At 38.4% G+C, this 26,829-nt stretch overlaps 1 long non-coding RNA gene across 1 annotated transcript in view; it reads left to right on the top strand.

The window, feature by feature from the left end:
* The first annotated feature begins 5,657 nt into the window (after positions 1-5,657).
* Gm39543 overlaps positions 5,658-26,829 on the top strand; it is a 55,278-nt gene continuing 34,106 nt past the window's right edge. Inside the window, exons 1-2 of the long non-coding RNA XR_878282.1 lie at positions 5,658-5,713; positions 6,179-6,342. This is a non-coding gene — a long non-coding RNA (predicted gene, 39543). The remainder of the gene's footprint in view (positions 5,714-6,178; positions 6,343-26,829) is intronic.

The raw sequence follows: 26,829 nt of genomic DNA, 5'->3' as shown, positions 1-26,829 counted from the left end.
CTCTAGCTTTAAGAATTTTAAGAAATAAAACACATGCCGATCATGTTTAAAAACAGAAAGACACCCCTGTTAACCTTATTTTTCTGTCAGGAAATGATCCTGTTTCCTTCCTTTATCCATAAATTTTTTTTGGGTCATTGTGTGGCAGGAAGAATTCTAGGGGGGTTGGGGTTCAGCATTGCGCAGGACATGTAACAATCGTCATCATCATGAGGTCAGTATTTGGATGGAGGAAATACGCAACCAAGTTCCTTAAAATAAACTAAATCAACTAAATAGCATCACAAAGGAGACCAAAGCAAGGAAATGAGAAAATGATGGCAGTATTATTCTGTATAGGATAGGCATGGAAGTCCTCTTAGAGTATTGTTCACTAACTTCAATAAAATGAAAGAAGAATTTTTTTAAAAGGGGGCTCTCATTAGATGAAACTCATTAGGTAATCTATGTTAGCCTCAAATTCAGCACAATCCTCCTGTCTTAGTCACTTGAATACTTAGATCACAAATGTATGCCACCTTGTCTAGCTAGTAATGATGATTTTAAAGAGAAGTGCGTTACAGGTAGAATATTTTAAGGAGATGCAAAAGGCCCCGAGGAAGGAATGATGCCTGACATGTTTCTGAAGAATAGGACATAAAGGGGCCAGTTTAATTGGAATGGAGTAAGCCAGAGAAGAGTTGGGGGAAGGCCAAGATAGAGATGCAGTTAGGTAAATGGAGTAGTTAAAGATTGTGTGTGGACTTCAAGGTAATAATAAGAAAATAAATGGGAACCATGGAAGACTTTTAAATTAAGGAATGAAGTTAGACTTTTTAAAATGATAATTCTGGCTTCTATCTGAAAAAGCAGACTACAGAGGATGGAGTCAGAAAAAGGGAGACTGGTACTAAAATCTGTTACTGACACCCTCATTCATCAAACAGTGCATCTCCTGCTCTGAATGAAAGAAGGAACTATTTGGGGGACTAATTTTTTTTATCATAGGCTAGAACCACTCTGATATCCATTTCTTTACCATTTTAGCTCTTCTTAATGAATATTCAGCCCTTCATATGGTGGCCTCTTATTTTGAAATACCTTTGAAGCAGCTAGGAATAGCTTTATATCACTTTCTACTGTTTTCCCAGAGGTACAAAAAGTCAAAATTCTCAGCTTTCCTGTAATGTGTTGAAGGCATAAGCTATTTCCTTGCATAATTCATTGATCCCATTTCTAGCTGTTCAGTTGCCCAGATGAAGGCAGGATCTTGAAGTATCTGCACTCTATGTTGAAGACTGTATTATTTGAAATAGCTGATGTTAATGTTTACCAGTGGACAAAGTTGGTAAAGAAATGTGCTCAATACATATGATTGTGACTCTTATAAAAGGAAGCACTGCCATATGCTACATTATAGTTGACAGCTGAAGATACTGTACCTAGGGAACAAAAGTAGGTACAGAAGTACTGCAGAAGAGCAAGTACGTGACATCAGTAATTGTGATGGCTACTCTTTATTGTCAACTTAACCAGATTCTGAATCCCTCAGGATGAACAAACAAACAAAGAAACAAACAAAAACAATAAACAACAACAAACCAAACCTATGGGCAGCATCAGTGAAGGGGTTTTCAGGGAAGTTTAACTGCGTGTAGAGGAATCACCCTAAATGCAGGTGGTACTATTCCATGGGCCAAGGTGCTGGACTGTATAAATAGGCGAGAGGGAGTAAAATGCTACTCTCTTTGGCTTCCTGGCTGTAAGACATTGTATTAGCCTCCTGCAGCATTGGCACCCTCTGAGCCAAACTGTGAACCAGAATAAATCCTGTTTCTTCAAATTACAAACCAAACCCAAAACCCAACCAAACCAAAGTACAACAAAAATCCAACCAGTGTATGACTGAAAAACCTAAACTGTGGTTGATTAATTCTTTGAATTCACAGTATGGACATGTTTGAGGGTTAAAAATTTCAGGATGGATATTGAGGTTTTGGAGGGAATACATACATCTTACCAGTTTTAACTTGTAACAAACTCAGCAAGTTGGTTAGTTTACTTGATCTTGTAATCTGAGAGTGACACCTACCTTCCTAATATCCTGACTTATATTTTGCCTCTTAAAGTTTGTACTAGCAGAGAAGACCTCTCCTAATAAAGAATGAGATTTTTTTAATTGCATGTGATAATGATTTCTCTACCAAACTAATTACAAAAAAACCATTTGAACCAATTACGTTTTTAGCATCTATATCACTTCAAACAAGGAAACTAAATGATCTTGCCTTTACATCAGTTCAAAGGTGAAAAGTGCTTTTGCTCAAGGCTACCTTCTTGTGTGTAGTAACAGGAGCTGCCAAGGTAATATCCCCTCTCGAAGACTGGGCTTACTTCCCATCCAGCTCACCCTGGTGAGTACTACAGAGCAGAACTGCATAGAGTGCTTTCAAACAAATGGGTTAAATCTTCCATAAAATTGCCATTTGCCCACCCAAGATGTGCAAGTTCTTTACCTTTAGGTTTCATTATTCTGACATCAGTACTAACATATGAACTGCATCTGAAATCAGGAGAGTAAGCCGATTGCAGAGTTTTTACTCTACAGTGGCTAAGGTTTATTAATTTCTTTCAAATTACTGTTGATAGATTTACTCACACTCTGTTCACCATATAGCAAAGCAGCAGGCATGTTTAAGTAGTGGATTTTCACACACAGAAAGACAAATATGATATGTATTCACTTATAGGTGGATGTTAGCTGTTAAGTCATTAATGCTACAACTCATATAACCAAGGAGTTTAGGTATAGAGTTAAGGACTGGGAGGGAGGGAGGGAGGGAGGGAGGGAGGGAGGGAGGGAGGGAGGGAGGGAGGGAGGGATAATTCTAGGAAGGAGAAATAGAATAATTATAAATGAACAAGGTGGGGGGACTGGAAAAATGGAGTGAGGAAGAGGTGGCAAGGGAGGGGATATGGGGAGAACCAATTAAAACTAAGGTCCATTTGAGGAGTTGTATTTGAAAACTAATACAGTAGAAGCTTCATAAAATGTATACATATATGGGTGTGAGCTAAATAAAGTTGCAAATAAAAAGAGGATAGAGCCCCTAACTGGACATCTCTTATCACCAAATGAAGCTTGCAATACTGGGAAAGGGATAGATTTAATCAACTTGTCAACTAAAGGGCTCCCAGAGGAACCCCCAAACAACACAGCTTATTGGTTGCTCTCCACAAACTGATGGTAAGGTCATATTGCTGAAGACAGCAGCTACACAACTCATTGAACAAGGAGAAGTCAAGCTGTTCCTGCATAATACTTAACCCCCACAGGCTAGTGTTCATGGTACTGGAAGGCATTCTGCTTGCTACCAAAGAAGAAAGGTAAACACCAATCCGCCTACAAGCCCATCAATACACATTAGGGACCTTCCTGCAAGATAAGCTGGTTCAATAGAGGCACAAAGCTTATGGGAGTAATCAACCAATATTTGCTCTTATTTAAAGCTCACTCCATGAACCCATCCCTGATACTGTTTGGGTAGCCAAGTACCTGAGACCGGATAAACCAGGGACCCAGAAAGACAAATACTGCTAAAGGAAAGTACATTATACTATACTAATAGATTAGTGTGACTTGCTCAGCAACTATCAGAAAAGCTTCCTCCTGCAGCAGATGGAAACAAACACAGAGCCCCACAGGCAGACATTTGGAGAATAAGACACCTTGGAACACTCAGCACTAAAAGGGGATGTCTCCATCAAATCCCTCCCCTCGGAGCTCAGTGAACCCTATGGAAAAGGAGACAGGAAGAGTTTAAGAGCCAGATGGAGGACACCAGGAGAACAAGGCCCTCTAAATCAACATGAGTAAAGTTCATACAAACTCACAGAGACTGAGGCAGTATACACAAGGCCTGCACAGGTCTGCACCAGGTCATCAACTTACATATTATACCTTTCAGTTTAGTGTTTTTATGGAGTTCCTGAGTGTGTGAATGACAGGGTCTCAGTTTCTTATGCCTTCTCTTAGACTCTTCCTTCTGTTAGTTTGTCTTTTCCAATATCCATGTGATAGTTTTTTGTCTTATATAATTATATTTTATTTTGTTATATTTAAAAAGAACTTAACGGGTGGATGGATGGATCAATGGATGGACGGATGGATGAAAACTTAGCCACTATTGCAAAGGCTATAAACTGTCATTTATACTTGCTAGGAGAGGAGAATGAGTTTTCTCCAACAGAGTATAAAACTGGATATATCAACCACTCCAGGACAGGCCTCATTTTCAGGAGTACTTGACCAACAAATAATGGACTCACAGTTTCTGTGCGTGCTTTTATTTAGTTACAGTTTGGTGGGGAGTTTTGTTGGTACTTTTTTTTTCTTTTGGAGTGTATTTGGGGTGGTTGGATTGGGTTTTTGGTTTGTTTTGGAGAAAGATCTTAAAGTCGGGTGAGTACAGAGGAGGAGAGGATCTGGAAGGACTTAGAGTAGGGGACAAATATATCAAAATATTCTTCAATTTAAAACTTGTCTTAAATAATAAAAATATGATGAAAAAGAAAGGTTCCATTCACGAGAATCAGTTGCTTCCTTCACAGATCAAGGTTGATTATGAAGCAGATAGGAGATGCTAACTTAACCAGCTCCCTGCAATCTTCCATTCTTCTCTCTGAGTCATTATGTTTCCATATCCTGGAGCTCTACCATGGAGCCTTCCTACATTTCTCCACTCCTGATAAACTCAGTGGGCCTGACTTCAATCTTCTCAGACCTTCTACTCTGTCCCCAAGGGGAAAATAGTCTTGCTCTCCTCTGCTGCACCTCTGATTCCCTGGGTCAGACAGGCCCTGGGTTGGTACTATTCAGGAAGCCTCCCTATTCACCATACCTGGCTCTTGCGGGAGGTCCTGACTGGGCAAACCATCTCTACCCCTAGCATCACCTTTTGTTTTTGAAAGAAAATGTACCCTCCTTAACATGGGAGGATAACCTCTCAGACAGGTTTAATCAACTTCAGCTGTATTGTTCTACCATGGATGTCTTCTGGGAACTGCTCTTCAGGCTTTAGAGTCTTACTTAGTTCCTTAGCATACAGTTCGTTGTTCTATCAATCCTGCCCCCAACCCTTAGAAACTGCACGACCCAAAACTTGCTCAAGTAACCCAGGCAGACCTCTTCCTTGGCTTTATCTTCTTACTCTTGCCTTTAAGTTGCTTCCTCACTTTTTAAGATCTCCTTACATGCCAGTCTAAATCACTGAGCTATGACAACGCCCTTCAAAGAACAATGAACCCAGCAAAGCCATCAAAGCTCCATACCAGCCTTTCGGGCTGCCTAGATTAACCTTTTCTTCAACTTCTCTGTGAATGTACTTCTATCTGGCCAGTGAACCTGGTTTCCATCACAGCTTCACTTGTTCCTAATGCCCCTGATAGCATCTGTTCCCCCTATTGTTTTCCATAACTAGACATTTATGGGGACTTCAGACACAGATAATCAAGTGTTCCTGATGGCTCTGATAAGCCAGTCAGTCAGAGAGGAAGTAAGTTCCATCATGCCATCTCAGCCTTTATGAGGATGGGAAGTTACATACTCAGTTTTTCTGTCCCCACAGCAGTCCGACTGATTACATCTGCTCCCATGACCCTGGCCTCACAAGTCAGGCTGAGAGAGGTTCTTTCCTTGCTTGTTTAAACATCTCTCACAATTCCAGCAGCTCAGGTACTGAACATTCCCTGACTACCATAGTTTCTTATACTGGTCCATTTTAAAGGCTCCTATCTGTATGTGTATGCTGAGTCACAGGTCTACCCACTTTTTCTACCAAAGGTCAAAGTTGAGGGGTATCTTCTACTGTTTTTCCCACCCCTCTTTCATCCTCTTGTTTATCTATTTACTTGCCAAATCAGAGGCTAACCTAGAGTATGCTACTGCATCTTCTTTTATTTAATTGCTCCATTACACACACAGCTTCTGGCCAGGCTACTATCTTAGCCTCAGACACATTTCTAACTACACAGAATAGTGGCCAGGCAACCTCAACTGCTGCTTGCTGACAGTCTTGATGCTTGTGTGCTAACCTCAAAGATTGCAAAATTTTCTCTAAACCATTTATCAGTGTTCAGGGCATCTTCATAATCACCTGGTGGACCTCACTCATTAAGCAAACATGCCACTCCGTACCAGATAGATCAAGACTGCCGTCCTGGGATTCCTCCAACATATACTCGTAATCCTGACTGCTCATGAGAGAACTATGCAACTGCTGCCAGCACGCGGGCACACCAACATGCACCATACAGGAAAAGGACAACTCTACCAGAATTTCCTCCCTGGATGCTTGGCCTCAGGTGCGTATGCCTTGCTACCTATAGCCAGGAACAATCTTTCCCAATTCCTCTTTAGTTCTGTCATGTCTCTGCTCAGGAGTAAATCATGTTGTGTGATAAAACCTTTCCTGGGGACACACAACATACACATCAACTCACATGACACACCAAAGTATTACCGAAATCCAATTTGGTCTTATTGGGGCTATTTACTGGAATATGGGTAGGGGTTAATTACAGGAGCAGAAACGACTCAAAGACAGCTCCATCACTAAAGTTTACCCCAGCACAGTGACAGCTCACAAAGCTGGGGACAAGGAGCACACTGCACAGCCTGCAGGCAGCTCAACAAGTTTGAAAGTGTCCTTTACCAGGTGTCTTGGTTGGTCTAAAGCTCTTCCAGGCACCTCCACTGGTTTATGCTTCTTTCAGGCATTTAGTTGGTATAATCCAGTTGCAGTTTACAATCCCTTAGTCACAACCAAGAGTTTATATGGGCTATATAGTAATAATCACCTCTATTATACTTGTTTACATCCACTTCTCATTTTAAAACACACACACACACACAGCTGTGTGTGTGCACATATGCACACATGCACACAACCCACAGTTTCTTTATCCATTAACCTATTTATGGGCACATAAGCTGATTCCATAACTGGGCTAATGCCAATAGTTACTGGAAGGAACATGGATGTGCGTCTCTGGTGTGCTCACTTTAGATTCCTTTGGGTACATACTCAGGAATGCTATATCTGGAATTATCTGTCTCTTTATTCTTTGTAAAAAATTTTGTCAAATTTGGTACAGAGAAAATCAGCATATATTGTTATTATATCTTGTTGATAGATTATTTTTTATTAGTATGTAGTGAACTATTTCCCTTCTGACATCTTTTGGCTTGATGTCTGTCTTTCAAGTATTACTATTTCTAATTGTTTTGCCTCCTTTAATTGGTGTATCCTTTTGTTCTTGTCAGTTTTAATCTGAGTGTGATGTTTTTGCTAGTAAGATTGAAAGTTTTAGGTTATTCATATTTAGAGTTCTGTTTGAGAATATTTTGATGATTCTTTTCATTTTGCTGTTATTAATTTTTCCAAGTTGATTTGATAACTGCTTGTTCTTTCTTCAGCCCAGGCAATTACTGACTTACTAGACTGAATATATTTCATTTTCTACCCCATTTTTCATTTGTTTCTTGTGGTCCTCCAATGAAATGTATTGCTTCATAGATTCAATATTTCTTTCATCTCCAAAACCTAGTATTCTTTCTTCTTCTTTATCTCATCTATCGGTGAGGTTCACTTTGATTTTTATGTAACTTATTGATTTTTTAAAAAGATTTATTTTTATTTTTAATCATGTGTATGTGTGTTGTAGGGTATGCACATGTGATTGAAGCACTCCCCAGAGGCCAAAAGAGTGCATTCAATCCCCTGGAACTGGAGTTGCAGGCACTTGTGAGCTCCCTGACATGGGTACTGGAAATCAAACTCAGGTCCCCTGTAAAAAAGCCTTGTTTATTGGGAACTCATTATCTCTAATGGTATCTCATTTCCCTTTCTTATTCACTTATCTGTTCTGATTTGGACCTCTGTTGGCATTTACATGTGTTTCAAGATTACCTTTATGCCTCTGTCCTTTATGTGTTATTATTTCACAGACCTCTCTTGGGGTTATGATCCCCATTGCCACTCAGAGCGGTTAAAGTAGACAGCCAAAATTACAACAGAAAAACATCAATTTGTAAATAATACAGAAATTAAGATTTTGTAAGAAGCAATTGGAAACATCACTATGTCCCCAGTGATATTAGTAAGGAAAAGAACTAGAAAATGCAGAAGATAAACTAGACACTAAAAAATTATTAAACCTGGATACTGTAGTGTAAGTTGACCTTCCTGGTCTTTAAGAACTTGGAGTATCTCCCCAGGCTCTTCTGATTTTAAAGTTTCAATTGAGAATTCAGTTGTTATTCTAATAGATTTCTTTTACAGGTGGTTTGTGTTGTTGTTATTGTTTTTTTTTTCCTCTCACAACATTGGATATCCTTTGTTCTGCATATTCAGAGTTTTAATTATGATATGCAATGGGGATTTTCTTCTCTGGTCCTATATGGTATTCTCTGTGTATCTTGTATTTGAATGGGTGTGCCCTTCCTTAATTTGGAGGGTGTTTTTTTCCTATGATCTTTTGGATAATCTGGACTATTCCCTTGTCCTGTGATCTCTTTCCTCATCTATGCCTATAATAAGGAGATTTGGTCTTTTCAAGGTGGTCCACCATTCCTACGTATATCTTTCAAAAATACAAAAAATGTTAAATCTAAGCATACTAATAAGTAATATAAAGAAGAGGTGATGTTGTGTGACAGACTTCTGGGAAGATGCAACACACATCTACTCACCCTAAATAGGGAACCCACAACAGATCAGAGTATAGATACCACCAAAGTCCAACTTGGTGTTCCTATGAGTTTTGTTGGAGTTATTTGCAGGAGTATGGATTAGGGGTTATGCACAGAAGCAGAAATGACTCAAGACAGCTGCATCCCCAAAGCCCACCCCAGCGTTGGTGACAACTCACAAAAGCTAAGAACCTGGAGCTCACTGCACAGCCTAAAGCAGCTCTGGTCTTAAACCTGTTTCATGCAGCCAATCTTCATTTCTTCCAGGCAGATGGCCTGGTTGCAAAGTCTTTTATGCAACTGAGCTTGGTTTTTATTTTTGTTTTTTGTTTGTTTGGGGGGCTGTTTGTTTGTTTTTGTCATTTTGTTTTGTTTTGTTTTGCACCTCTTTCAGGGAGGGGCCTAGAGAATCTGGTCGATTTCAGGGACTTCCTGAAGCTATTTTGAACTGTTTTCTTCTTGAGTAAAGCGCTTCCCTGCAAGGTGGAATGTTTCAATTTGGAGGAAACTGTTATACACATATGGACATCAGGGATATGATTCTGTCCTTTTGGGTTGTTTTTGTCTTTACCTTGTTTGGTTACTAGAACTTGCATTTATAGACTGAGTTTAGGGGTGGTCTTTCTGTTTCTATTTTTGAAGCATTTAAGAAGGATTGGTTATATTTTTGTTTTTCCTTGTTGTCTGCTGGTTTGGAGTTCGGTTTGTACTTGTATTGTTTTCCAAGTTCTTGATTTGCATCCCTAAGTCATTACTAGTGGTCTTCCTGATTTTTTAATGTAGACACTTAGGACTACAGGCCTCCCCTTACTGTGTGTTTTAATGCATCCCACAGGTTTTGTTATGTTGTTTTCATTTTCATTTAATTTGAGAAATATCTTCCTTTCTTTCATGATTTCTTCTTTTACCTATTGCTCATTCCGCAATGAGTTGTTTAATCTCCATGAGTTTATACACTTAACAGGAGTTTTGTTTCCTGTTGATTTTAAGTTAGATTGCATTATGTTTGGCCATGATACATACATAAGATTATTTTAATTTTTCTATATTTGATAAGGTTTGTTTTGTGTCTTAGCATGTGGTCTATCTAGAGACACTTTTGTGTGCTACTGAATAGAATGTACATTCTTTGGTGTTTGGAGGGGATAGTCTACAGATATCTTTTAGGTGTAATTTAATTCTTAGGTTCCTCTATTTTTGTCTTGATGATCTTTCTGTTGGAGAAAGTGGGGTTGCAATTATACACAATTATTGGGTTTGTGTTAGTAGCTACGTGTTTAATTGCATTAGTATGTGTTTTAGGAAATCATGTAAATCAGGGGTTGTTGCATATATATTTAGTGTTGTGATATTATGATTAATTGATCACTTGATTAAGATACAGTGTTCTTTGTATCTTCTGATTAGTTTTAGTTGGAAATATAATTTGTCAGATATAAGGATGGCACTGCCTGCATACTTCCTGACCCCTTTTTTTCAGTATTATTTTTTGTCTTTTCACTTTAAGGTCTGCCTGTTTTTAAAGCTAAGATGATTTTCTTGTACACAACAGATACATGCAGTTTGTTTCTTAACCCATTCATCTAGCCTGTGTCTTTTGAATGGAGACTTGAAGCCACTAAGAGAAATAATATTAAAAGGTATATGCAGCTTATAGTCATTTGGATGCCTTTGCTGGTCTGTGTTCTTAGTTGTGCTTTTACCTTGTTAAATTATAGCTTCATTTGTTTTATTTCTAGAATCTGTTGGCTGTGCTTATTTAGACCTTTCTCTAGTTTGAGTGCTTGCTTCTAGTATTCTATCTAGTGTGTGTGTGGAAGGGGTTGCATGTAAATTTTTCATTAACTTGTTTATTTATTCATTTTACATCCTGATTGCAGTCCTCCCATCCTCCCCCTCCCCTTCTCCTCTGAGAATGGGGAGGTCCCCTGGATACCAACCCAAGCTGGCACATCAAGTCACTGCAGGACTAGGCATATCCTCTCCCAATGAGCAGGGGGCTGTCCCTCACTCTTTTGCCTGCCTGTGTATGTGAAATTTTTTAGGCTGTTTTATCATAAAAAGTTTTTCTTTTTCCTCTGATTATGCTGCATAGTTTTTCTTGGTACAGCAATCTAGGTTGGCAGTCACGCTGTTTTAGAACTTAGATAGTATTACTTCAGGATCTTCTGGCTTTCAATGTGTTCACTATGAAATTGACTATTATTCTAATGACTTTTCCTCTATATGTCACTTCTGTTTTTTCTCTAGTAGGTTTCAAAAATTTTTTAAGAGTGTAAAACAGAGCTTATTTAGGGCATGGAAAGGAAAGTGAGAGGGGAGAGGAGAGAGAGAGAGAGAGAGAGAGAGAGAGAGAGAGAGAGAGAGAGAGAGAGAGAGATGGGGGAGAGGGAGAGAGGAAGAGGAAAAAGAAGAGGAGGAGCAGGAGGAGAAGGAGGAGAAAAGGCCATCCAGGAACATGTGGAGAGAAGACGGGAAGGGGGAAGGAGGGAAAGGAAGAAAGGGATCAAGGAGACAAGAGAGTCAGAGAGAAGGGACAGAGAGAGGGAGGAGGGAGGTTTCAATGTTTTTAAATTGTTCCATATATTTAGTATTTTAACTATGATAGGTCATAGGTGTTTCTTTTTTTTATCTTATCTAGTTCAGGTTCTTTGTGATTCTTGTATCTGTATAGTTATGCCTTTCCTTAATTTGGGGAAGTTTTCTTCTATGAAGAAAATTACTTATATAGCAGAGGTGGCTGACAAACAAAAAGAGTTTGGAGGCCACAGGCCTGAAGCAAGGCATGCTTTAAAAAGCTTTATCATTAATAGTGTAAGTATATGTGTATGTGTATGTATATGTAGCTGCCCACAGAGGCCAGAAAAGTGAATCCGATCCCTGGAGCTGAAATTATGAGTGATTGTGATCTGATATGTATGCTAGGTACCAAAGGCGGGCCCTCTGCAAGAACAATACACACTCTTAAACACTGAAGGCAACACTATTGTTGTATTGAGATCATTCAGTGGTATTATATTCAGTAGTATTTGTTTTATGGAATTAGGAGTTTCAGTGTTTGATGTGTGTACATAAAGAATTGTTTTTGTGGATTGTTTCCTTAATAAATAAGAAGTGTCTTTTTAAAACATGTTTATTTGGGGGCAAGTGTTGACTATGGTGTACATGTGGAAATTAGAGGACAATTTGCAGGGTTCTCTTCTATCCTTCCATGGTGTTGGTCATAGGGTTCAAACTCAGGTTTTCATACGGTGACAGTGCCTTTGCTTTTTGAGCCATATTGATAATCTTCTCAGTCCAGAAAGTGACCTTCTTTATCTCTTTTGAGTAAAAGTGATTTGAAGTCTATTTTGCTGAATATTAGTAAAACTATACCCACTTGCTTGTGAAGTTCATTTCTTTGAAATATCTTTTTTATAATACTATTCTAAGGTTGTGTTTGTCTTTGCCAGTAATGTGATTTTTTTTGTACACAACAAATAGATGAATCTTCTTTATATGAAGTCAGATAGTCTGCATCTTTTGTTTGGGAGAGTCTATTGGAAAATATGTATTGATTTTTTTTCTCCCCGTTTTCTTGTTTAAAATTCAAGTCTTTTTTTCATACAATATATTTTGAATGTGTTTTCCCTGCCACTGAACTCTTCCCAGATCCTTCCCACCTCCTAACCCACCTAACTTTATGTTCTTTATCCTCTCAAAAGATAAAACAAATAAATGAAACCTCCCAATACACACACACAAAGAGAATTTGTTTTGTGTTAACCAACTACTTCTGGTTCTTGCTACTTTGTTATTTCTGCAATGTCTGGTACCTTTCTAATACTTACTTGTTTATACATTATTTTAATGCAGTTTGTATTTTCAAGTGACCTAAAAGATGTAGGTTTTTTTCTTTGCAGTTTGCTGAAAAGTTTCATGCATTTTTACAGAGCTGGCTGAGTGGTCATAAATTCCTTAATTTATGTTTATAATGTAAGATTTTTCTTCATCCTTCAATTATGAAAGATAGCTTCCTTAGATATAACAATCTGTGCTGACAGTAATTGTGTTTCATAAAGACTGGTGTACATTACTCCATGAACTTCTTCCTTTTAGAGTTTCTGAGAAACCTCCTATATTCTGATACGTTTGCTTTATATTTGACTTTGTGTTTCTGTCAGCTCTCAATATTATTTTCTTCTGTGTACTTGGTGTCTTCACTATAAAAATATAATATAATATAATATAATATAATATAACATAATATAATTAGGATATTCTTTTGTGGTCTTGTATATTTAATATTCTAAACACTCCCTGTTTCTCGATGCTCATCTTTTTCTCTAAATGAGAGAAAACATTTACAAACATTTATGATTTTATTAAATACATTCTGTAGGTCTTGAGTCTATACTTCTTTTATTCCCATATCTTGTAAATTTGATCTTTGAAATATCTCATCAATTTTGCATATTCTGTTCACATTTTCTTATCATGTTATTATTATCTATGTAATTTATCAACCTTGTCTCTGAGCCCTGATGTTCTTCCATCTGATTCATCCTATTGTTGAAGCTTGCCACTAAGTTTCATGTTAGATTTATTGAGCATTTCATTTTTAAAAATTCAACTTGAATTTTCTATCTATTTCTTTTTGAAATTTCTCATTCCTATCCTATATTGACTTCCTTATTTGCTACAGTTCTTTGTTACTTATCCCTTGAGTTCATTCACGAGTTTGTTTTCTTTGACTTTTCTGAACATCTTTACAATCATCTTTTTTAAGTACTTTGGGGTTTTGTCTAATCTCTTCCCACTTGGCTCCATTATTGTAGAACTAGTCATTTTTAAGGATTTGATTTGCCTTGATTTTTTTCATGTTTCTTGATTTTCTGCATTGAGCCTTACACATCTGGGATCAGTTCAGTGATTGGACTTATGTCCACCACCCATATTATTTTAATTCAGTTATTTGTAAAGTTCAAGTGAGACTAGTCTGTAGCAGGTCTTCATGTTGTTCCTCCTCACTGATCTAAGCATGTGACTTGGAGGCCAGTGCACTGAGTTGTCTTTCTCTAGGCATAAGTAAGCAATAAGCTGCCATGAACTAAATCCTAGCTTTTAGACACTTGCCTTTGCTTTTCTTCTTATGGAAAGCTCCCAACTATTAGCCAGATTCAACCAGGTGGAACACTGTATTTTTCTGAATCAAAAAAATCCAAGGGAAAAACTTCTCTATCTAGAGGTGTTCTGCAAGCCTATAAGAGTATGATCCCATGACACTTGTCCTGAGTTCTAGAGTGGATGATGCAGAGTGGGACTTTTGCCTCTGTCCTTTGGTTCAGTCCTCCAGCACAGTAATGGACTTTAAAAAAAAAAACAAATGAGATTTGTGATCAACTCTGTAAATCTATCATCTCGCCCAATCATAAAGAACCAACTAGGAATTAGGAATTGGCAGCTTATTTCCCAGAGCTGAGTGGTAGAACAAATCAGCTGATGGCTAGGAAGTGGGAGTGGGTGTGTTGGTGAGCAGGGGGAAGGGATAGGAGATAGAGGGTTTTTGAAGAGGAAACCAGGAAAGGGGATAACATTTGAAATGTAAATAAAGATAATATCTAATGAAAAAGGAGAGCAATTTTTGCCAGGAAAAAAAAAAAAAAAAAGAACAACCAGAATAATGTTCACAAAAAATCAGATAAAAATCTAAAAGCCTCTTTTCTTTTACTAAGTCAGCAATATGTGTTTGTAGACAACAAACACACAAGGATCAGGAGAAGTAGGACAAGACTTGGAGAAGTTAGAAATGATCTGGCAGTTTAACAAGTGGTACCCATTAGCCAAGCATTTGCCTCCTGCCTGCCTTCAGCAAAGCAGTTACTAGGCACTTAGTTCCATGAACCTACTTCCTACTTTCCCCCTATTTTAAAGAAAGCTGGAAAATGGAAATTGGTAGAGAATAACGAGCTTGCTTACAATTAGACCAAATTGAGTAGAGAGCGTATTTTCTGACTTTCCTATAGCAGTTACAATTTTATAGAAAAGTGGAAAACAAAAATCATGAAAGATGCAAATGCATCTGTTAATTTAACTGGGACATAAACTGGTAAAACGATGGGCATGATTCTCCTCTTGTTAGCTTGGGGTTTCGAGCCTTTCCCTTTGCTCAGGATGGGGTTCCTGGGAAATGGTCAGTTCTCTGGGAGCACAGTACTTTAATGATCTGATAGTCTAAGGAAGAGGTAAAAGGCATGTTTGTTTGTTTGTTTAGGTTCCTGATGGATGTTTACTGATGATTCTGGATTTAGTACCAGTAATAAGTTATGTTTTTATGAGATATTTTCTTTATTTACATTTCAAATGTTATCCTCTTTCCTGGTTTCCTCTCCGAAAATCCCCTCTCCCCTCCCCCTCCCCCCTCCCCCTGTTCACCAACCCTCCCACCATGGCTCCCACCCAGTATCCATTGTGGGGTTTGAGTCTCTACTACCTTTTCCCCCCTCTCTCCTTCTGTTTCTACCCCATACCAGCCTGTTCTCTGTGTTTTCTCTTTTTGACAATATGCTGCATTTTCAGAACCTTTGTCTTTGAAGTTGGTTCCTGCCCTCTGCAGTTGCATTCGCTATGTAGATGAGGCTGAGTTGTCCCCATTTAGGACCTAGTCCCCCATGATGAAGTCTTTCTTTTTCTGTTCTATTTTCTAGAGCTTTCATTCTTTGCTAGTGAAATTTCTTCCAGTTTCTGATAACATCTACCTCAGATAGTGCCTGCTCTCCAGCTGTTTCTGGCTTATTTCCTGGAAATTCCAGCAGTTAATATGTGAGTATCACTTGCCATTTTCTTAAAATCTCCGGAGATCATTAATTCTAATGTTTTCAATTTTATGATCTCTCTGCTCAATTTCTCACTTATATCACAAGTGGTATTTATTATTTCTGATGTTATAAGCGTGGATACACATTAATTATACAGATGTTTCACTAGGACTTTTTATGCATGTTATCAACATGCTTTACTAACGCTTCATTTTCTTTCTCTTGCCCATCCTTCCCAACCCCTTCCCGTTTTCCTTTCCCTTTCCATAATCATTCCTATGTACTTTTAAGACACAGTTGAAATGTCTTATTACAGCACCTAGATTTGTGGCAACACCTCTGTGAAAGTCAGGGAAAAACTTTTTTTACTCAGTTCACTACTTCCATCATACAGGTTTGGGGGCTCATACTTAGATCGTCAGATTTGGTGGCAAGTGTCTTACCCCCTAAGCCATCTCACTGGCTTCTTTAGACAAAATTTCATTAATTTGTTTCCTCATAAAATAGAAAAATTGTGATAATGTTTTTCTGTGTATGGCTTGCTTTGCTTAAATTAAGATGTCTACTTGTATTCATTTACCTATGAATTACATAACTTAGTGCTTCCTTGTGACTGAATGGTGGCTGTGATGGTTAATTGTAACTGTCAAATAGACTGCCTGGGGAGATATTAGTGAAGTGGTCACTAAACATAAAAGAAGAGAAGACCAACATAAAGAGATGTACAAGGGCTGGAGAGATGGCTCAGCAGTTACGAGCTCTTTCAGAGGTCTTGAGTTCAACTCCCAGCAACCACATGGTGGCTCACAACCTTCTGTAATAAGATCCAATGCCCTTTTCTGGTGTGTCTGAAGACAGCTACAGTGTACTCATATAAATAAAACAAATTTTAGAAGAGATTTTTAGTGAAACATAACACTGTGTCTGTCTGTGGCGATGCATCAAAAGACAATTAGATACAGAATGTTTGGGTCTAGTGAATGAGCTGATGTCTTGATAAATTCACATTATTATAGAATTGTTGAAAGATGGTGGCAAGTGTAAGGTAAAATCTCATTGGAGGAAGGTCAGAGGCACTGTAGTTTGAGACTTATAGCTTGCCCTGAAACTTCCTTATACCCTCTTCTTCTGTTTCATGTCCACTGTCATGTGAACTGTTCTGTTCCCTTCCCTGGCATGATGGGCTAAGCCCTATGAAACTATGAGTCAAATTATTCTTTCTTCTTTTGAAGTTGTTCTATCATATATTTTGTCACAATGATGAGAAAATAAAGAACAGTAGTACTTAATGGTATAATAATGTGGATTCTATTAAATATACATATATTTATATTATAAATAATATATACATTATATATTATATATGTCATTAATTCTTCTGGGTTATTTTTAGACATTCTTTATTTCAGATACTGTGAATAGTGCAATAACAGATTTGAGTATGTAGTTGAATTGTTTTGCATACTAATGTCATTCTCTTTGGATAAATATCCAGGATTGGTTTATGTGGATTAGATACTGGTTATACTTTAATTCTTATGAGCCTCTGTTGTGTCCGGCCAGCAGATCACAGCCTGGGTTCTAGCCTGGAAAGGCATTTTGGAAACCTGGAAGAGAAGAGGGGCTAGGCGACGAGAGAAAGAAATGTAGCTAAGACAGGCATTCTGATATAAGCTCAATTTTACTGTTCCGCACGCAGTTATGAAGCAGGGGAAGGGGGCCCGATTCCCGCCAGATAATCTTGGAGTCCAGTAGCAGGGTGACCACGTGATGGTTTAGGAACAGCAAAGCGGCAGGGCTCCAGCAGTGGGCGTGGCAGAACGATTGAGCGGGCAAGCTCCATCCAGGTGTAAACAGTGGAACCCTTAAGGCTGGGGGAGGGGAGGCTACAAGCCTCCATAGTGTTTTCCATCATGGCTGGTTTTGTACTGATTTACATTCTCACCAAATTTGCGTGAGATTGTTTTTTCTTCAGACTCTCACTTTTTTTAATTTTCTTTTTATGATAAACAGTTCTGACTGAGGCAAACAGTATCTTATAGTTTTGAGTGCTGGTTGTAAATTGAACTGAGCATTTTTAAATATATTTATTTGCTATTTACATTGCTTCTTTCCAAACGTATCTACCCAGATCATTTGCTAAGTTTTTATTGTATTATTTGTTATTTTAAGGTATTTTGAGGTTTTATGAATTAGAGATATTAATTCTTTCAGATGAACCATGGGAAGATTTTTTCCCACTGTGCTATTTTCTTCCTGTTTAGATGATTTTTGTAAATGGGTGTAATCTCATTTGTTAATTATTTCTTTAATTTTCTGAGCTTTTCATTTCCAAGACTTGAATTTATTTTTTCAAGATCTGTCTTCTTATTAGAATTGCTCTTTCATATCTTGTATTGTCTTTCTTAATTTATTCAGCTGTTTTCATTAGTATCCTCATTGAGTTCAATTATCATTTTTATAGCATCTTTTGAATTATCTGGCCTGCAATCTATGTCATAGTGCTTGGCATTTGTCAATAGGGAGTTCTGAACTTTTGCAGGACTCATGTTCCCTTTGTATCTATGGTGTTTTGTTTTGTTTTGTTTTGTTTTGTTTTGTTTTGTTTTGTTTTGTAGCATGACCCCAGTCAATTCTGAGACTGAATGCAGGTTTAATTCTTCCCAGTCTGCTTTTATACCATTTTAATTACATGCAAGTATTAAGTGTGAGCAGTACAATAAGGAATTAGCAAAGCAGTAAGCAAAGTCCTGTGATCACTCCTGTGACAGTTGTTTCCAAGGGCTTATCAAAATGACCAAAATACCTGAGCCCACTTTCTTGCCCAAGCCCAAAATCTTGCCTGAAGCCTACTTCTTTTGTTCTATGATAAAATCAGATTCTCACTTCCTTGACCTTGGCCAATGTCAGGTCCCTACCTGAACTTACTTCTCTGTCATGGCCTAATGTCAGATTGTATCTGGACTTTCTTCTTTGTCATGGTCAGATACCTGGCAAGCGGCCCATTTGAGATGTATGCTTCTAGTATGATGGGCTTCTCTTCTACTCATATATAAAAGATACCATCTTTTTTTCATGTTTTCTGTAGTTTATTCTCCTTTAATGTGGAACATAAAATCTAAGATATCATCAGTGCCTTGGGACCAATTCTGGGGAGGCATGTTGCCCCTTCCACCCTTCGGATGAAAGTCCCAAAGAGATGCATGCCTTTTCGAGATGTCTTGTGAACCAAAGGTACACTATGTCAATGTTAAACTTAAATCTGATTATACTCCAGGTGTTAGTTTCCTGTACCTTGTTTGACTTTATCTACTACTTTTGACACGATTTTACTGTGTCAGAGTTTTGGAATCTTGCTTTTTTGTAGGTCTTACAAGAGTGATGGCTTTCCAGTAGTTCTGAGAAATGTAGTGTAGATGGAAGAACATATACTGTATTTTCTCCATGCTTATGTCTCCAAATTTTTGAATGGTGTACGAACTGAAAGAATATGGGGAGGTCTCTTATAAAAGCAGTGTCTACCACAGTAGTGTTATTTTGCTCTGTTGTCAATGAAGTAGATAGATGGCCTTGGAGTCAATCCTGGGTGTATTCCTTCTCTATCTAGTTGTGGTTATGGGCCTTTCTACCTTCTTGTATTCTTTAAGTTGAAGGCTTTGCTAAAGTTTGAGTGAGATTCATCCTAAAAGGAAAAAAGTTAAGGTTTTCTCCACTGGGCTGCGGGTGTAGCTTTAGTGCCAGAGCATTGACCTAATATGTTTGAAATGGTTGGTTTGATATCTCATGGCACATAAGAGAAAGACAATACAGAACACATAAAGACAAATCAAGGAAAGAAACAAATGAAAAGAATAACATCCAGAATACCAGTACCAACAAAATCAGGAAGGAAAAAAAAAGTAAGTGTCACAAAGAACAATGTAAAGGGCTAAAAAATAGAAAATAAGCACCATGGAACCTGTATCATGCCGCCTCCTCCCGTCCTCAGTTAGGACTCAAAAAAGCATATCCTTTAAAAACAAAACAAAACAAATCCTTTTCTTTGTCTGGGAGCAAGGTGGGTTCTGGACAAAGGCTTAGGATACATTTCCTAGCACTCTGGGCCTTTTTGCTTTTTCCTGAGTCCCAGCTCTCCATTTGTCATGTGGATAATTGGATAATTGGAGAGCTCCCCACTGCAAACAACAAGGCTCTCTCCTCTATCTTCCTTCTCCTGGCAGCCACCAACGGTTATTCTCCCCTGCTCCACTGTCCATTGTTTTTGTCAGAACTCCAATAGCATCATCCTCAGATTTGAAAGAAGAAAGAAGGAAAGAAGGAAAGAAGGAAAGAAGGAGAGAAAGAAAGAAAGAAAGAAAGAAAGAAAGAAAGAAAGAAAGGAAGGAAGGAAGGAAGAAAAGAGGAAAGGAGATCTAGAGGAAAGAAAGGAAAAGAAAAAGAAAGGAAGAAAGAAAATGTAATGAAAATAAAAAGTTTATAAGAAAGAACATGATGAATAATCAATAAAACAAACAATAGCAAAGCAGAGAGGTGTGTGTGTGTCTGGTGCACAGTGGCATCACTGGAATGTGTACCTCTGAGTTCATGTTAAAGGGCACGTGATAGAGGTTATTCCCTGGTGTGGTAGACATATCTAGCCATAGCCATTTAGTTGTATTCTTACATAAGTATGCAGCCTAAGAAGCCACTATACTAGAACACCACAGAAATCTACAAATTGATCTGGTATATTGCAGTGCCTTCTGTCCCCTTCTAGCCAACATGCTCATAGGCTTTGGAGCTTTTGTAGTAACCACTGCTATCTGGTTTGCCATGACCCCCACACACACATACTAAATCCATCATGAAACTTTCAGTCAGTAGAAGTAGCAGTAGTTATGGTGCCAAGAAATACATGCTCCCTGACAGCAATGAGCTGCTGGTATATTTCTGTATCCCACCACCAAGCTTTAATATGAAGAGGTAAATTCAAGAAATAGCATCATAATTCCACAATCACTTCTGCCAATACCCTTTACATTGACAACTCTCCAACAAGCACAGGGTAGGAAACCTGAGTTGTCCTTTTGCAGTCTTACCACATAATACTAAAAGAAATGTAATAGGGCTGGAGAGATGGCTCAGCAGGTAAGAGTGCTGACTGCTCTTCTGGAGGTCATGAGTTCAAATCCCAGCAACCACATGGTGGCTCATAACCATCTGTAATGAGATCTGACACCCTCTTTTGGAGTGTCTGAAGACAACAACAGTGTACTTACACATAATAAATAAATAAATAAATAAATAAATAAATCTTAAAAAAAGAAGAAATGTAATAGTGCCTTACAGTCACTTCATGTTGCTGATTATGTTCATGGTGATATACAATTCCAAAATGAGACTTTAGAATTAGAAACTGCTAGATCACTTGAGACATATTCAATTAATAAGATCAGTATTAAAACTCTATCTCCCTATTTTTGCAAGCAAGAGATTCGGATTTTACTGTCTCTGATATGTCTGCTCCTTGCTGCAAAGTCTATCCTTGTCTGCTGCACTTAGGAGTAAGGTACACCAAAATTGTCTCTTCAAAAGCAAGAACAAAAAAAAAAAAAGCAAGAACAATGGAGCTCGGCAGTTAAGAGCATTAGCTGCTCTGATCAAGAACCCAAGTTTGACTCCCAGCACCCACATTGGTCAACTCATAACTCCCTGTGATTGTGGCTCCAGGAGATGTGACACTCTCCTCTGGCTTCCATGCAAAACAGCTTACATGTTCTGTACTCACTCAGGCAACACACACACACACAGACACACACACACCCACACACACACCATCCAAACAGCTTACATGTTCTGTACTCACTCAGGCAATACACACAAACACGTGTACACACATAAAGTCAATCAATCAATTAATTAATTAACTCTTTTTTAAAACATCAAACAAGGATGTCACAAGTAGACAAGTGATTTTTTTTCTAATCCCTGCCACCTTTCTTCCCCATCTCACAAGTACTCACAAGTTTTGAAATGTCACTTATTGTCAAAACAGTCACTTATTGTTTCTGCTGGGACAGTAAATCTAATAACAAATTTTCTTCTGAAAAATGTGGAAGTTGAGTCTCAGAAAAAAGATAAATCATTAGAGTTCCCTCAAGTCTCCTCTCCAGCCTAAGCCCCCCCCCCATCCCACTGGGTCCACCTTTCCCAGGGGAGTATCAAAACTATGAAGATAGCATTTCAAAGAGTAGTTGTTTGAATCTCACCTGCTCAGTTGTGATGCTAAAATAATTGCTCATTTCTCTGTGTAGTCTGGGCTGTCTTGGAATTTGCTCTGTAGACCAGGCTGGCCTCTAACTCAGAGAGTTCTACTTGCCTTTCCCTTCCAACTGCTGAGGTTAAAGTTATATGGTTTTAATTGCACAAAATTCAATAATTTGTTATGTTATGAGTCTTTGCATGTTTACTTTAAGGGTTAGCCATTTCTGTTTTATAAACCAAATAAAATTTCAAAGATGAAAAAAATCACTATTTTCGAATCATAATAAAAATGAAAAAGGATAAAACAAAGTAGTAGTCAAAACAACTAAAGGTCAAAATGATGTGAAATAAGTGGATTTCTGAGTTCGAGGCCAGCCTGGTCTACAAGGTGAGTTCCAGGACAGCCAGAGCTATACAGAGAAACCCTGTCTCGAAAAAAAGAAAAAAGAAAAAAGAAAAAAAGAAAAAAATCTATGAAAAAATTAAATATCCAGTCAAGTCAATCATGACAAATAACTCAACAAAATTTATGTAAAAATAATTTTTTTAAAAAAATATTGAATGTGGTCTACATACATGCTATCTCAGCACTCAACTGTCTGGAGGCAGAAGCAGAAGGATAACTTACTTGAGACAAATCATAGTGAGTTCCTGCTTCAAAATGTTGATGGGTTGAGTGAGGTAACCCAATCACAAAAAATACCCATGGTATGCACCCACTGATAACTGGATATTAGCCCAGAAGCTCATAATACCCAAGATATAATTCATAGACCACATGAAGTTCAAGAAGAAGGAAGAGCAAAGTGTAGATACTTCAGTTCTTCTTACAAGGGAGACCAAAATACCCATGGGAGGAGATGCTGAGACAATGTGTGGAGCAGAGACCGAAGTAAAGGCCATTTAGAGACTGCTCCACCTGAAGATCCATCCCATATAGAGTCACCAAACCCAGACACTATTGTGGATGCCAACAAATGCTTGCTAACAGGAGCCTGATATAGCTGTCTCCTGAGAGGCTCTGCCAGTGCCTGGCAAATACCGAGGTAGATGCTCTCAGCCAGCCAACCACTGGTCTGAGCACAGGGTCCCCAATGGAGGAACTAGAGAAAGGACCCAAGGAGCTGAAGGGGTTTGCAGCCCCATAGAAGGAACAACAATATGAACTAGCCAGTATCCCCTGAGCTCCCAGGGACTAAATCACCAACCAAAGAGGGACCCATGGCTCCAACAGGATATGTAGCAGAAGATGACCTTGTCGGTCATCAATGGGAAGAGAGGCCCTTGGTCCTCTGGAAGGCCCAATGCCCCAGTGTAGGGGAATACCAGGACAGGGATGTGGGAGTGGGTGGCTTGGTGAACAGGGGGAGAGGAGATGGGGTAAGGGGTTTTCAGAGGGAAACCAGGAGAGGGGGTAACATTCAAAATGTAAATAAAGTGTCTAATAAAAAATGTTGATGGGTATGGAAAAAGTGAAAATGAAAAAAAATGAATAGAAGGATAAAAGTTAACAAGTAAAAGGGGGAAACAGTACAGAAAAAAAGAAAATTTGGACCAGTAGTTATTTCACAACACTACCCCACCTAGTCACCCAGTTCTTTATGTCACTAATTGCCTGGTGGAAGTTGTTTGTAGTTGAAGCTCTTTGGACTTTCATTCACCTCCTTTGCACATTGGACACTTGTGTGGTGCCCACCAGTCAATAATTATGTGTTTAATTATTTGTGATTGTTGCTCCATAGTAGTTTGTTGTCTGCTTTATGGTGTATTAATGAATAAACTTAGGATGCAAAACTCTCTGGGCAGTATCTGGAGTTTGGGTGGGATGCACATACCAAAGACATGTAAAGTGATGACATTGTTCTATAGCTAGGTTGGAATGAAATGTTCTCTAAACAGAGACTCTCTCAGGAGTTCCTCCAGGGAAGCTTGTTTTGAGGGTATGGGGAATTTTGGAGTGTATCCCTGGCTGTGCCTACAATTCAATATCCCACGTAAAATCATACATGTTGGTTCTCCACAGCCTCTAACAGAAAAATGCCCCTCAGCACCATTTTTTAACATTTTATTTTTAGATTAAATTATAATTATATTCCCCCTTCCTATGCCATCCTTCATCCTTTTTCATGTCTTCCCAAATCCTCAAATTCATAGCCTCTTTTTCTCTGATTGGCATTATGTAAATACAGAGACACACACATACGTTCATAAACACAACCCAGGTTTACTGGAAACATTCAAAGGGTCTTTACGGGTTTTCTTTTCCTATAAATGAGACCATAGGTTCTTTCCTAGTCTCTATTCTATGAGAGTATGGACTGATGAGATAAAAGGATCAAAGGAATTCTTACTATACTAGGTCACATGGAAGTTGAAACATATTTTACTTATAAACAAAGCTGCAACCTTTTCAGATTTTTAGAAAACTAAAGTGAGAGGAGTTATAGCTGAGAAAATGATAAATTTAAACTCTAAATTTATTCATGTTTATGCCTTGCACATGTCTCATTGATATTGTATTGTTCTCATTTGAAATGTGCTTATGAACCCTCAACAAGGCAAAGGGAAGGGAGAATAGGGTGGGGATTTCACAGAGGGGAAACCAGGAAGGGAGATATCATTTGAAATGTAAACAAATAAACCAAATGATTTATAAAAGTAAATAAATAAAACTACTGAGTGATAAAAAAGAAAAAACAAATGTGTTTATGAGATGTATATTGTCTTTGTATAGGAAGGTTTTACAGAGAAGTTTGTTAGCTGTCGGTATAATTGTATTTTAAATTTTATTTTATTCCCATGTGTGGGTGTGTTCCTGTAGTATGTGCATGCATTTGTAGGCCTGCACATAATCAGGAATGTCTGTGGAGGTCCGAAAACAACTTTATGGAGTCAGTTCTTTCCTTCTACTTTTATGTGTGTTCTGGGGATCAAACTGAGATCAGCAGGCTGCTGTGGAATGTGCCATACTAGTTGAGCCATTTTGTTGGCCCCAGTTGTCAATATTCTTGACCCTCAGTGGACAAGACACTTCAACCAGGGTCCAGAGCAAGAACTTCCCATCCCTTCCTATGTTCTCTTATTTTCCATGATTTCTAGCCAGCGAAGGGTTGACCCTGTCTTACAATAGTAATAAGTAGATGCGGGAACTCTGCCTGACCAGTGGCATGGGTTCCTTCCAGGCCAGTTCCCTAAGCAGACCTTGGGTCCGATCTCCAAAGCCAGTCCCACAACACCCAGAGGAAGCTCCACTCCCTGGGGCTCTAATATACTAGGATCACAGGATCACAAGATCCCAAGAGTTTGGCCACACCAGGATCTCAGGGTCCCAGAGGCATCTTGACTCCCAAGGGCTCTGACACACCCAGAAGCTCAGGATCACAGGATCCCAGAATCACAGAATCACAGAGACAGCTGAATTCTGAGGATAACAGAAAGGACAGACTCCAGTCAGATATAACGAGGGCAGGAAACACTAGAGATAACCAGATGAGAGGAGGCAAGTGAAAGAACATAAGCAACAGAAACCAAGGTTACTTGGCATCATCAGAACCCAATTCTCCCACCATAGCAAGTCCTGGATACACCATCACACCAGAAAAACAAGATCTGGATCTACAATCACTTCTCATGATGGTGATAGATGACTCTAAGAAGGACATAAATAACACCCTTAAAGAAATACAGGAGAACACAAGTAAACAGGTAGAAGCCCATAAAGAGGAAACACAAAAATCCCTTAAAGAATTACCGGAAAACACAATCAAGCAGGCAAAGGAAATTAACAAAACCATACAGAATCTAAAAGTGGAAATAGAAACATTAAAAATCACAAAGTGAGACAACCCTCCAGTTAGAAAACCTAGGAAAGAGATTAGGAGTCATAGGTTCAAGCATCACTAACAGAATAGAAGAGATAATCTCAGATGCAGAAGATACCATAGAAAACATTGACACAACAGTCAAAGAAAATGCATAAAGCAAAAAGCAACTAACCCAAAACATCCAGCTAATCCAGGACATAGTGAGAAGACCAAACGTAGAGATAAAATATAGAAGAGAGTGAGTGAGGAGTCCAAACTTAAAGGGCCAGTAATTATCTTCAACAAAATTATGGAAGAAAACTTCCCTAACCTAAAGAAAGAGATGCCCATGAACATACAAGAAGCCTGCAGAACTCCAAAATAGACTGGACCAGAAAAGAAATTCCTCTCATCACACAAGAATCAAAACACAAAATGCACTAAATAAAAAATATTAAAAGCAGTAAGGGAAAAAAGGTCAAGTAACATATAAAGGCAGACCTATCAGAATTACACCAGACTTCTAACCAGAGACTAGGAAAGCCAGAAGATCCTGGACAGATGTCATATGGACCCTAAGAGAACACAAATGCCAGCCCAGGCTACTATACCCAGCAAAATGCTCAATTACCATGAATGGAGAAAACAAGATATTCCATTAAAAAAAACAAACTTAACAATATCTTTCGACAAATCTAGTCCTACAAAGGATAATAGGTGGAAAACACCAACATAAGGAGGGAAACTACACCCTAGAAAAAGCAAGTAAGTAATCTTTCAACAAACCCAAAAGAAGATAGCTATATAAACATAATTCCATCTCTAACAACAAAAATAACAGGAAGTAACAATTACTTTTCTTTAATATCTCTTAACATCAATGGACTCAAGTTCCCAAAAAAGACATAGACTAACAGGCTGGATACGTAAACAGGACTCAGCATTTTACTGCATACAGGAAACGTACGTCGGTGACAAAGATAGACACTACCTCAGAGTGAAAGGTTGGGAAACAATTTTCTAAGCAAATCATCCAAAGAGTAACTATTCTAATATCAAATAAAATCAACATTCAACCAAAAGATAAGGAAGGAAACTTCATACTGGTAAAAGGAAAAAGTCTACCAAGATGAACTCTCAATCCTGAATATCTATGCTCCAAATGCAAGGGCACCCACATTCATAAAAGAAACTTTACTAAAGCTCAAAACATACATCTCACCCCACACAATAATAGTGGGAGACTTCAACACCC

Source organism: Mus musculus, chromosome X (assembly GCF_000001635.26).
Source record: "Mus musculus strain C57BL/6J chromosome X, GRCm38.p6 C57BL/6J".
NCBI classification, from domain to species: domain Eukaryota; kingdom Metazoa; phylum Chordata; class Mammalia; order Rodentia; family Muridae; genus Mus; species Mus musculus.
Note: the sequence above shows the minus strand (reverse complement) of the source record. Positions and strands in the feature narration are given on the sequence as shown.